The sequence below is a fragment of the Bufo bufo genome, chromosome 3 (assembly GCF_905171765.1).
Source record: "Bufo bufo chromosome 3, aBufBuf1.1, whole genome shotgun sequence".
NCBI classification, from domain to species: Eukaryota; Metazoa; Chordata; class Amphibia; order Anura; family Bufonidae; genus Bufo; species Bufo bufo.
This window is the reverse complement of record NC_053391.1, coordinates 699,558,562-699,573,243: the sequence shown is the minus strand read 5'-3', so window position 1 is coordinate 699,573,243 and position 14,682 is coordinate 699,558,562.

Genomic DNA, 14,682 nt, shown 5'->3' with positions numbered 1-14,682 from the left:
ACTTTTTTTTATTTATGTAAGTTTTACACAATGATTTCATTTTTGAAACAAAAAAAATCATGTTTTAGTGTTTCCATAGTCTAAGAGCCATAGTTTTTTCAGTTTTTGGGCGATTATCTTGGGTAGGGTATGATTTTTGCGGGATGAGATGACGGTTTGATTGGTATTATTTTGGCGTACATGCGACTTTTTTGATCACTTTTATTACCTTTTTTGGGAAGTAAGGTGGGCAAAATTTCAATTTCATCCTAGTTTTTTATTTTTTATTTTTATGGCGTTCACCGTTCGGGTAAAGTAACATAACCGTTTTATAGATCAGGTCGTTACGGACGCGGCGATACCAAACATGTGTAGGGAATTTTATTTTTTTCATTTTTAATCAGTGATAAATGTGTTTTTTGATTTTTACTTTTTTTTCACTTTTTTTAACTTTTTTTTTGACCCAGACCCACTTGGTTCTTGAAGATCCAGTGGGTCTGATGTCTGTATAATACAGTACAGTACAATATATATTGTTCTGTACTGTATTTTACTTACACTGAACAGATCTATGCTTTTAGCACAGATCTGTTCAGCACCATGGACAGCAGGACGCCTGAGAGGCGTCCTGTTGCCATGGGAACCTTCCCCGTCTGCTCAGAACTGCGCAGACGGGGAAGGGTAAGCACAGGGCTGAGGGGGGCTCTCTGGGGGCTCTCTCCCTCTCCCATCGGGGGGCTGCAAAGGCACAGCAGCCCCCCGATGGGAGAGGGAGGGAGCTCCCTGCGCTGTTAACCTTTTCCATACAGCGGTCCGTACGGACCGCTGTATGGAAAGGGTTAACGGCTGACATCGCATCGCAGATGTCAGCCGTTTATACCAGGGTGCCAGCAATGTGCTGGCACCCTGGTATCCCCACTAGAAACCAACGATTATACAAGGGGAGGCGGGCGGGGGATCGCGATCCCGCCTGCCGCACCGCCCGCCTCCCGCACCGCCCACACTGCCCGCAACCCTCCCCCTGCACCTCCCACCGGGCTAAAATCACTCGGGGGGTGCAGGGGGAGGGATACAGATCTATTTTAGGAATACTAAAGTTTCTGATCCCCGCGGTCAGGGACCGCAGGGATCAGAAACTGCAGAAATCGCAGCAAACCGCAGGTCTGAATTGACCTGCGGTTTGCCGCGATCGCCGACATGGGGGGTCACGGGACCCCCCCGCGCATTTAGCCTAGGTGCCTGCTCGATGATTTGAGCAGGCACCGGGTTCCGATCACTGCCGGCCGGGCGGCAGTGATCGGAACAACACATGACGTACCGGTACGTCATGTGTCCTTAAGAGGTTAAGAGAGGGTGGGGTGATTCCCTCTATATGAGCTTGCAGCACCATACCTTAACTACTTGCTAGTGAGCCACCACAACCTACCACTATTTCTGGTATTGGTTCGATTACCGTATTTTTCGCCCTATAAGATGCTACGGCTCATAAGACGCACCTAGGTTTTAGAGGGGGACAATAAGAAAAAAAAAATTCATTACACCTCAGGTCAGTCCACCAATCAGACCCCCGATGTTAATAAGACCTCAGATCAGACCCCCAATCAGACCTCAGCTCAGACCCCAATGTGAATGACCCCCAATAAGACCTCAGGTAAGAGCCCCATGCCTCTCCTCAGCCCCCCATATGCCTCTCCTCAGCCCCCCATATGCCTCTCCTCAGCCCCCCATATGCCTCTCTTCAGCCCCCCATATGCCTCTCTTCAGCCCCCCATATGCCTCTCTTTAGCCCTCCATATGCCTCTCCTCAGCCCCCCATATGCCTCTCTTCAGCCCTCATATGCCTCTCTTCAGCCCTCCATATGCTTCTCTTCAGCCCCCCATATGCCTCTCTTTAGCCCTCATATGCTTCTCTTTAGCCCCCATATGCCTCTCCTCAGCCCCCCATATGCCTCTCTTCAGCCCCCCATATGCCTCTCTTTAGTCCCCCATATGGCTCTCCTCACCGCCCACGCTCGGTAATCCTCCTCTTCAGTCAGCCGAAAGTAAAGAAGACAATGTCATACACAAATAATTCATATAGTTGGAAAATTAGACTTTAAACCGCATTGGATTATGGGTACCTTAGATGTAGACTCTTCATACACTGTAATTATCATAGACGAGGGAACGATTGGTAACAGAAAATCAACTACCTTTGGAACAAATAGATTTTTTAGCAGAAGGTGTAGATTTCATATTAAAATCATAATTATTTTTATTTAGAATCTGATTTCTATTTTCAGATACAGGGTACTGCCATGGGCACCAGGTTCACCCCCCAGTTCTACCAACCTATTTATGGCACAATGGGAAAACAAAGTCATCGCTCCCAAACTGGGGACGGACCTGGTGCTCTGGCAAAGATACATCGACGACATCATATTTATATGGCAGAATGATGAAAACCATCGCCAAGAATTTCTTGTAGAAATTAATTTAAATACGTAAAACTTACAATTTACATCAAGTATCAGCAAGACGTCAGTAGAATTCTTGGATCTTCTAATTTCAGTAGACAATGAGAAATTAATTTGCAACACCTACCAAAAACCCGCAGCGAGAACTAGTTTTATATTATATACGAGCTGCCACCTTCCAAGATGGCTCTTAAACCACAGAAACAATTCAGGAGAATAAAAAGGAATTGCACTAACCAGAACCAGTTCCAAGAAGAAGCTAAAAAAATGACACATCAATGTTTAATAAACAAATATCCACCTCCATTGATTGATAAGTCATTAAATAAGGTACGGAACATGGACAGACAGATGTTCTTTAGTGATAACAATATAAAACAAAGCCAACCGAATGACGATACAGTAAGAATTATTCTGCCGTTCAGTACACAATACAGAAACATTGGCACGATATACAGAAAGACAAAGTTATAGGCTCCTGTTCCCACTACTCCTTGTATAACATTTACAAAAGCTCCAAATCTAGGCTTAAAAGTAGCCCCATCGATGGAAGTAAATCAGAAGGGATCACAATCCATTCACCAATGGGCAGACATTTCCGGATTTTATAGATGTGGTAGGTGCCCTAATTGTAAGGTCACGACACAGATCTCATCAACAACAAATACATAAACGATAAAAGAATTCTGAACTTGTGACTCTACTAATGTTATTTATCATCTTCAGAGTCCTGGCAGTAAACAATATATTGAGGACAAAGAGGACACTCAAAAAAACGAATCTCCGAACACATAACAAACATTAAAAATGGATGTGATAAACATTCATTATCCAATCATTTTAAACAAGTTCACAATCAGGATCCAACAGGTCTACGAGATAGAGCACTTGAAAAAGTGGAGAAACGTTGTTGGGTGGTGATAGCAGGATGGCAAGGCTGGAATCGAGGAGGAGAAGGGAATTAAATTTATTGTTACCTGGAGGTTTAAATGCTGAACTGGAGATTTTTGGCTTCTTGTAGACAGTGGGTGGGCGCCCCTCACCGACAAGAGACCGAGGTATTACCATTTATTGGCGTCTCGGTCTCCCCTTGGTGGAAGGCCCTCACCCATAATTTATTCCTGATCTCCCATGCAACTCCTAGAAAAAGAAAAGAATAAATAAATAAAGATTTTTAGATGAATATTCAGTGATTAGTATAAGTGGACTCTACAATTTAAACTGCACCACAATACATCAAAAACGCACAGAAACCACATATAAGATTGAGGTCTGTTTTTCCTTGTCATGCAATTTATATACATTTTATATATAACCTATACAATAACAATGGAGTTCTGCATGTACAGTATATGTTTATACGTTTATACGAAAAAGGAACTACATGAGACATAAAATATGACTAATTGGGAATCGCATGATGACTGTATATGAATCCAGCTCCCAATTGAGATCCAGTTGGGGCTTTGATTTAGACCCACATTCAACATGTACAGTCCTGATCAAAAGTTTAAGACCACTTGAAAAATGGCAAAAAAATCATATTTTACATTGTTGGATCTTAACAAGGTTCCAAGTAGAGCTTCAACATGCAACAAGAAGAAATGGGAGGGAGACAAAACATTTTTTGAACATTTCAATTAATTGAAAATAACGATTAAACTAAAACAGGCAGTTTTTCAGCTGATCCAAAGTTTAGGACCACATGCCTTTAAAAGGCCAAATCTGTGCAAAGATGTGGATTCATTGTCATCTTCTGTCAGGTAGTCACACGTTGTGATGGCAAAGGCAAAAAAACTCTCCCTTTTTGAACGTTGTCGGGTTGTTGAACTGCATAAGCAGGGTCTCTCACAGCCGCCATCGCTGCTGAGGTGGGACGCAGTAAGACAGTCATTTGGAATTTCTTAAAGGATTCTGAGGGTTATGGAACAAAAAAGTCAAGCGGAAGACCCAAAAAAATTTCATCAGCACTGAGCCGGAGGATCCAATTGGCTGTCCGTCAAGACACTGGACGATCCTCGACCCAAATTAAGGCCCTTACTGGTGCTGACTGAAGCCCCATAACCATCAGACGGCATCTGAAGGGCTTCAAAAACAAAAAACGTCTTGAAAGACCTCGTCTCCTTGAACGCCACAGAACTGCTCATTTGGACTTTGCAAGAGAGCACCAAACATGGGACATTCAAAGGTGGAAGAAAGTTTTATTCTCTGATGAGAAAAAATGTAACCTTGATGGTCCTGATGGTTTCCAACGTTACTGGCATGACAAGCAGATCCCACCTGAGATGTTTTCTACGCACCACAGTGGAGGGGGCGCCATAATGGTCTGGGGTGCTTTTTCCTTCAGTGGAACAATGGAGCTTCAGGAAGTGCAGGGGCGTCAAACGGCCGCTGGCTATGTCCAGATGTTGTAGAGAGCATTCCTCATGACTGAGGGCCCCCGTCTGTGTGGTAACGACTGGGTTTTTCAACAGGACAACGCTACAGTACACAATGCCCGCAGGACAAGGGACTTCTTCCAGGAGAATAACATCACTCTTTTGGCCCATCCTGCGTGTTCCCCTGATCTAAATCCAATTGAGAACCTTTGGGGATGGATGGCAAGGGAAGTTTACAAAAATGGACAACAGTTCCAGACAGTAGATGGCCTTCGTGTGGCCGTCTTCACCACTTGGAGAAATGTTCCCACTCACCTCATGGAAACGCTTGCATTAAGCATGCCGAAACGAATTTTGGAAGTGATAAACAATAACGGCGGAGCTACTCATTACTGAGTTCATGTTTGGAGTGTTGGATTTCTGTTTTGGGGGGGGTTTAGGGGTGGTCCTAAACTTTTGATCAGCTGAAAAACAGCCTGTTTCAGTTTATTCGTTGTTTTCATTAAATTGAATGCTCAAATTTTTTTTTGTCTCACTCCCATTTCTTCTTGTTGCATGTTGAAGCTCTACTTGGAACCTTGTTAAGATCCAGCCACTTGTTAAGTGGTCTTACTTGATCAGGACTGTATATTCGTGATTTCGAATATTGAAGATTTTTTTTAATCAGTACACATGATCCCTCCCTGCTTCTTGCTTGTGGGACAATGAGAAGGCTGCAGTATCTTTGACTTTAGGAGTAGTGTTGATTGCGAATTTTCGTAATGTGAATTTTCGTAATGCGAATTTCTATTGCAAATATTTCAATTGCCAATTTCCGCAATCAAGAAAATAATGACTAGAGATAACAAATTCGCGAATATATGGCGAATATTCGCCCAAATATTCGCGAAATATCACAAATTAGAATACTGCCCCTGACGCTCATCACTAAAGGCAACTCGTTCTGAGTATAAAACTATTTTTTGCCGCCTCTTTATGGTAAGTACTACAGACAAATTTTGATTTCTTGACTTCTATATTGAGGTCAAGGAATTGTATTTTATGTTCACTTATGTTTGATGTAAGTTTCAAGTGCACTTTATTTTTATTCAGATCCTCAATATATTTTATCAATTCTTCTTGTGTATCTTTCCATATCAAAACAATGTCGTCAATATAACGATGCCAGAGCACCAGACTGGACCCCAGTTTAGGTGCTACAGCTTCCTGTTCCCAAGCCGCCATGAACAGGTTAGCGTAACTGGGGGCGAATCTTTTGCCCATGACAGTACCAGTTGGCTGTAAATAATAATTTCATTTGAAATAGAAATAATTATGTGTTAAAACATACTCTATACTAGGGGTCCTCAAACTTTTTAAACAGGGGCCCAGTTCACTGTCACTCAGACTGTTGGAGGGCGGGACTATAGTTAAAAAAAAAAAACTATGAACAAATTCCAATGCACACTGCACATATGTTATTTTGAAGTGAAAAAACAAAAAACGGGAACAAATACAATATTTAAAATGGAGAAATGAAGAAGTCAATTTTTCTTTTTCTTGACATCATTGTTTCCTAGGGATTCCAAATTGCTATTAGTAAAATACCTATATATATACACTCACCTAAAGAATTATTAGGAACACCTGTTCTATTTCTCGTTAATGCAATTATCTAGTCAACCAATCACATGGCAGTTGCTTCAATGCAATTAGGGGGGTGGTCCCGGTCAAGACAATCTCCTGAACTCCAAACTGAATGTCAGAATGGGAAAGAAAGGTGATTTAAGCAATTTTGAGCGTGGCATGGTTGTTGGTGCCAGACGGGCCGGTCTGAGTATTTCACAATCTGCTCAGTTACTGGGATTTTCACGCACAACCATTTCTAGGGTTTACAAAGAATGATTTGAAAAGGGAAAAACATCCAGTATGCGGCCGTCCTGTGGGCGAACATGCCTTGTGGATGCTGGAGGTCAGAGGAGAATGGGCCGACTGATTCAAGCTGATAGAAGAGCAGCGTTGACTGAAAGAACCGCTCGTTACAACCAAGGTCTGCAGCAAAGCATTTGTGAAGCCACAACACGCACAATCTTGAGGCGGATGGGCTACAACAGCAGAAGACCCCACCGGGTACCACTCATCTCCACTAAAAATAGGAAAAAGAGGCTACAATTTGCACGAGCTCACCAAAATTGGACTGTTGAAGACTGGAAAAATGTTGCCTGGTCCGATGAGTCTCGATTTCTGTTGAGACATTCAAATGGTAGAGTCCGAATTTGGCTTAAACAGAATGAGAACATGTATCCATCCTCTGATGGCTACTTCCAGCAGGATAATGCACCATGTCACAAAGCTCCAATCATTTCACATTGGTTTCTTGAACATGACAATGAGTTCACTGTACTAAAATGGCCCCACAGTCACCAGATCTCAACCCAATAGAGCATCTTTGGGATGTGGTGGAACGGGAGCTTCGTGCCCTGGATGTGCATCCCTCAAATCTCCATCAACTGCAAGATGCTATCCTATCAATATGGGCCAACATTTCTAAAGAATGCTATCAGCACCTTGTGGAATCAATGCCACGTAGAATTAAGGCAGTTCTGAAGGCAAAAGGGGGTCCAACACCGTATTAGTATCGTGTTCCTAATAATTCTTTAGGTGAGTGTATATATACAGCGCCACAAAAACAATATACCAGCAATAACTTTGCCCACAAAGAGACATACAGACTGCACTGCCCATCAATGCAGTCTGATCAGTGTCCATCAATGCAGTGGGAGAGCCAGTCAAGCGCGGCCAGGGGAGGGCTGGCAGCCTTAGGCCTGGGGGGCAAGTCCAGTCAAGCGGCCCATTGAACCATTCACCTGCGCAGCCCAATGAGTGTCTGCCACGGCGGCCCAATCAGTGCCCGCCACCGCAGCCCAATTAGTGCCTATGGGATGTGTGGGTCATCTGTGTGTCACGATCTGTCTCACCTCAGCCTTGATTGAACAACCTCTTCGGGGTGGGGGGGGGGGGGGATGATGACAATTTCTTCCAAGCTGCCTCTGCTCAAAACAACTGTGCTGTGATGCTCTGTCACGTCTCCCTCTCTCTCTCCCACGAGCCAGCGCCCGACGTTCACTGCCCACAAGTTGCCGTGCAAGTCACGTCCAGTCGGCCCCTCCCACATGCCCTGTCTGCCTCTGAGTCCTGGGCGGTGGGAGTCGTAGTCCGGCTACGCTGTTCGGTTCCTCCCACCGCCAGGAGCTTGATTGCGGCCGGACTACACTTCCCATGATCCAGCGCTTCAGCCGGCCAGCCAATCGGCCACCGCCCCCCTCTCCCTCTTCCACCAATTATAGGCTGTCTGCCGTACCGTCCGTGTCTTATGTTGGAAAAAAAAGTAACGGACAGGCAGCGGCGGCAAAAACACCCTGCGGGGCCGGATAAATGTCCTCGGCAGGCCGCATGTGGCCCGCGGGCCGTAGTTTGAGGACCCCTGCTCTATACTTTCCAATAGGAATTGTATCTGTTCCGTTTTTCATTCTTTTTTTTGATCCAATATTTTAGATATTGCCTGTAAACCTTGTTTATGGTCCATACAAGTATACAAAGAACTTACATCCAGGGTTGCCATAATCCACCCTGGTTGATATATTAAGTCCTCAAAGATCTTTACTACCATTGTTGTATCCTTAAGATAAGATGGAGTTTGCTTCACATATGGCTGCAAAAATTGGTCCAAGTAATGTGATAGATTACAGGTTAAGGAGCCAATCCCCGACACAATGGTTGGGCCTGGCGGATTTAAAGGGTCTTTATGCACCTTGGGGATACAGTAAAATACAAGTACCCATTATAAAGTCAAATTCATTTTTGTTTATAATACCCTTTTCTTTCGCATTCATACACATGCTTTTCAATTGTGCTTCATAGATTTCTAATGGATCTCTTTCCAGTCTGTAGTATTTGCTATTATCTGACAATTGTCTCAAACATTCCCCTTCATACTTCTCAGTATCTAAAATAACTATAGCTCTGCCCTTGTCGACGGGGCGTATAGTAATTTGTTGATTATGGTAGGTATTTTTCAGGGTCTGTATTTCTTCATTAGTTAAATTACACCTATTTTTATTTTAAATTTTCAATTTTCTAATAACTGCCTCCACTGCCCGAAATGATCAATATACCGGCCTGGAGAAAAGCATCAATTTGACTGGCCTCTGCTATCTCCTGGGCATGACTGAAGGGGTACTGCTGTACTTGAGGGGGCTGACATCCTGGCTTAAGATGCCCAGTGAGCGGAGACACGGGAAGTTTACCTTTGTCTGTTTTTGATGTTGCCCATAAATCCTTCGGTACCACCTCAAGAACAGCCTGGTCTACAAGGGTTAGTTCTAATGGTTCAGTGTCAGGCAGGGCCAGTGTTGCTATTAAGGGACACAATACTTCCTCTGGGGCCCCAAAATCTACACAGGTAGTGCCATCGGTATAAAAGTGTATGTGGGCTCCCAGAGCTTGCAAAATATCAGTCCCTAAAAGAGGTTCTGGCAGGTTTTCTTTAATTAACAATTGGGTAACAACCGTACTGTCTTTTATCTTTAGTTTAACTGGCTCAGATTCATGGACAAAAACAGTTTCTCCTGTGAATCCCACAGCCGGTACATAACAAGGGGTTAACTGATGAGACTGCAAGAAACTCTGGTCTACTACTGTTTTGGCTGCCCCTGTGTCAACCAGGAATGGTACTATCTTTCTGTTTCTGAGTATACAACAATCTACCTCGCACAACTTCTCTCCATCCCTCAGTTTCAACCTCACAAGCTACTTTTATCCATGTATCAACCACTTCTTCACATTAATGATCCTTTATCCAACCACAATGTGTTCTTCTGAATCTTTCCCAGACTAGCTTCCTCGGAGCTTCCTCCCTAAATCAGGGTGCCACCGTACTAGTACTCCTAGGGTTAAGATTGCCATACTTCATCCTTGCCTTCTCCAACACTCTGTCCACATTCTTCAGACCCTCCTTACCTCCTCTTTCCTTCACCACTGTTTTGTCTGTCTTATAACCTTCGGGTATACTAAAATTATTCCCCATTGCTCTTCAACTTTACCAGAACAACTATAGAAAGTAACAAAATTCAGACGTCTGTTTCCCCTCAGTTTCCCCAGAGCGTCCTCACTATGTCACCTAGTGTACTCTGTTATTGAGATTTACCTTTCTATAATGTTCTGCAATTTTCCAAACACAGTAAAGAACAAACAAAATGTATTCCTTGACTCCTAAAGCCAGACGAAAAACATCCCAAAGTTACTCATGATCAGAAACTAAACCCAACAATTATAGGCATTTTCAACTTTCAAGGTTCTTTATCAATATGGACTCGACTGTAAAAGGACTTTATACGTACGTTCCTTCAACAATCCCTCGAACCAGACAACCGGTCAGGGAGGCACAGATATAATGTAAGATAAAGTCTCTTGCCTTGCAGCACTGTCTTTTACATCTGTCCGTCCTGGTCCGGATTATCCAAGTTGTCGGGAGATCAATGAAGTGTCCTTTAGTCGAGCCCCGCGTTGGACGCCAAGTTTTGTTGGGCAAAATCCCCTTCTCTATAATTGTTGGGGTCCCAATTGAGGTGTTCTTATGAGCGCTCAGAGAGCTGACACAGACACACTGCTGAATCAGATTCTCTCTCCTTTATTCCATACTAGCATACATCTTTATAACACTACAGATAATCACAGACAAAACTAATGATTTGATTCGTTATTCATAAAAGGCAATACTTTTGCACCATACTAACAGAATTCGAATAATTAAAAAGTTTCTGCAGCATCTTATCTCAAAGATGACATTCTTCAGCAGTACATCCCGAAACTCAGAAGGAACATAACTCTATCTTGTATGTCAAACTCTTATAAGAAAATGAGGGAGCTGCTATCTTGGCCTTGCAGCTAGGAACTTTTGATCTATATACACAGAGACTCCCTACATCATGCCAGCTGGCTCATTAATTTTCCACATATGCTCAAGATGGAGGAAATACTCATACAAAATGGATTCTCATCTCTCACACTAGTATAGAAATATAAATAAAAGTTAGGTTATAATATTGGTCACAGACAGGGTTATTACAGCCTTTTAGTTGGTGGGTGTAATCCACCCCCAGATATGCAGAAAACGAGTGCATTTCACTGGGAGGGGTCAGCAGCCATTTTCAGGAAGAGAACGGTGTATAGTCGGGTCACAGGGATCGGTTAATGATGGGGCGTGGCTTAATGCACATCTGATTATACAGAGCGGCCATCACCAAAGTAAAAACTCAGGCAGTTAAGCCCCACCCATGGGAACGCCCCAAAGCTGGAGGTTGTATATTCCTTGCTCCTTTTATAGGTGACGGATGACTGAACTTCCTGGAGGACCTCCACGTGACATTGGCCGGCTGATGGTGTGGGCCAGGTGACTCCCCGATGCAAGAGCCAGGATCAGACATAACTCTGGTCCCTACCGTTTAACCCTTGAGTTGCCACTGTCAAGAGTGATCCAAGCATGTAAGAGGTTTGACAGAGGAACCCCCATCACCACCCCAAAAAGCGACTGCAGGTGTGGGGTTGGCCCCTAAATCCGCCATCTTTGTACACCCAATAGATACTGCCATGGGCAGGGTCTAGGCTAGGATGCCTGTCAGCACGGGGCTGACAGGTATGACAGCCTGCAGTATGGAAGCACTGAGTGACCAAGCCCCACTGTGGGACTATGGAAAATGGCAGAAAAGTGTGTGCGTTGGGGAAGCTTGTTCAGTTCCTCTTACTTCTACTAGAAGTTCATGAATAAAGATCTACTTGGGTGTTACTCGTCAAGTGGGGTAGTTCTCTGACACTGGCAACCCTGATCAGACCCTCACCCATTTAATCACCCAAAAAATCTCAGTGATTGTGTGTAGGTGCCTCAGGTAGTCTGCAACAGCGTGTTGCCACTCTAGAAGATTCATATACCTTTGGTAGAATGCGATAGGCATTCTGTGATATTAATGGATGCACTGAGGTTCTGCTTCCACCTTGTGGCCCACTGTATGTATTACTGTTGGCTAATATGTGTGGATGCCCAAGGACCTTTTCAACATGTGACTTTATTCAGGTCCTTCAGCTGTAGAGAAAGCACATGTGAGTGCTCTGCAGAACTCAATGTCACAATATGGGGGAGGGGAAAAACACCAGAATGACAACAGAAGGAAAATGACCCGAAACTAGGCCACACGGCTAGGGAAAGGTCACCACCTAAGAAAACCCTAAACCTAGCCCTGACTTCTTTCAGTATGAATAGACCCTGAAGGTGGGAATATTCATACACCGTATTCCTAGGCCCTAGATACCCCGAAAAGCCCTAGGCGTAGTGACAGGGTCTTAGACCACTGGTTCCTTCCTAGATGAACGAACCAGCGTCTTCCTAGAGCCTAGGAAACAATGAGCAAAAGGAGAAAACAGAATACAAAGGGGAGAACACTTGACTTCAATAGAAAATGGATGAGCAGGAACTCAGAAGAGGACAACACACCAGCTCTTACAACACCAGGCAGATAATATCAACCGCATGGTAGGAAGTGTGAGTCCAGACTAAATAGAGGAATAGTAATGACCACAAGCTACACCTGAAACAAGAGATGTGGCCATACCAACAACACTGCAAAGTGAAACCGAGAGGCTGTTAGATAACCTCACATGATGCAAGTCTCTCAGATCTTCTAACCTTTGTCACGGGAGGGATTGTGACAGTACCCCCCCTTTCTACGGGTAACATCCGGACACCCAGGACCGGCCTTATCAGGATGAGCCCTGTAAAAGGCTCTCACAAGGAGACTAGCATTGACGTTGGCCGCTGGAACCCACATTCTCTCTTCTGGACCGTAACCCTTCCAGTGAACGAGATATTGGAGGAGTCTACGGAGAATTCGTAAGTCCACTATCCTGGAGATCTGAAATTCAAGATTACCTTCCACCATGACAGGAGCGGAAGGCAAGGAGGACGGTTCAGCAGGTTCGACATATCTCTTCAGCAATGATTTGTGGAAAACATTATGAATTTTTAAAGCCTGCGGAAGTTCAAGACAAAGGGCTAACGGGGTAATAATGGCAGAGATCTTATATGGACCAATAAACCTTGGGCCCCACTTACAAGAAGGTACCTTCAACTTAATGTTTCTTGTGGACAGCCACACAGAATCACCCACTCTCAGGTCCAGACCACTCATACGTCTCTTGTTAGCCATATGTTTATACTTGTTGCCCATCTTTTTTAAATTATTTTGAATTTTCCGCCAAATAGATGACAAAGAATTGGAAAATCTTTCCTCTTCAGGTATACCAGAAGTCTCAGTACCAGAAAATGTGCCAAACTGCGGATGGAACCCATATGCCCCAATAAACAGCGACTTATCAGTAGACTCCTGCCTACGGTTATTTATGGCAAACTCGGCCAAAGACAAAAATGAAGACCACTTCTCCTGATTCTCTGAGACAAAGCATCTCAAATAAGTCTCCAGAGCCTAGTTAGTGCACTCAGTCTGTCCGTTCGACTGAGGATAAAAGGCCGAAGAGAAGGACAATTGTACCGCCAGGTGAGTACAGAACGCCTTCCAGAACTTGGAAACAAACTGAGTCCCCCTATCAGACACCACATCAGAGGAAATACCATGTATCTTCACGATGTTATCGATAAACACTTGTGCTAGAGTTTTAGCATTAGGTAGACCTGATAATGCTATGAAGTGCGACATCTTGCTGAAGTGCTCAACAACTAGGGATCGACCGATTATCGGTTTTACAACACCTTGTGCCGCAATTCAGCAGGAACAAACAACTTACCCAGAGGACAGGAATCCAGTGCATCTCCCTGGGCCTCCAACACTTCTGCCTCAAGGTTGGAATAAAGTGCGGATATTACCACCCCTTCAGCCAATATCGGAGCAGGATCTTCCGAATCACCCCCCCAGGAAAGCTACGTGACAAAGCATCCACCTTGACGTTCTTATCCCCGGGGCGATAGGTGACAACAAAATTAAATCTGGTAAAAAACAACGACCATCTGGCCTGTCTTGGGTTCAGGCGTTTAGCAGACTCCAGATAAGCCAGATTTTTGTGATCGGTAATTACAGTAATAGGATAAATCGCTCCCTCCAACCAATGACGCCATTCCTCAAAAGCCAACTTAATGGCCAGCAACTCTATATTACCCATGTCATATCATTTCTCAGCGGCAGAGAACTTCTTTGAGAAGAAAGCACATGGGCGCCATTTACTAGGTGAAGGACCCTGCGACAAGACTGCTTCTAACCCTACTTCTGATGCATCAACTTCCACAATGAATGGCTGTGACACATTCGGTTGCGTCAGTATAGGAGCAGAAGCAAAACCTTCCTTCACAGCTGAAAAGGCTTGTAATGCCTCATCAGACAAGACTGAGACATCTGAACCTTTCCTAGTCATGTCCGTTAAAGGTTTAACAATCGTCGAGTAGTTCAAAATAAATTTACGGTAGTAGTTGGTGAACCCCAAAAATTGCATAAGCACTCTCAGATCTTCTAACCTTTGTCACGGGAGGGATCGTGACACTCAAGGTCAGTAGCAGGAAGGCCGACTGAAGAGTGAACCGGGAAGCTACTGCTGGAGATAAAACCAGCAATTGGTCTGCATGTAGCTAGCTAACTGTGATTGGTACTAGTTATAAGAATACAACACAGGTATAGATAGGGCCACAGAGGAGCTGAGGGGTAGAAATGACCCGTCTAGTCCGTGCCTCCTGGAAGCAGCCAAGGCCTGTATAGTAGTCAGACCTGTGATCAAGACCAGCCAGCCTGCAAGCAGAACTGTGTGAGAGACTGCCTGGCACTATGTCACCAGGA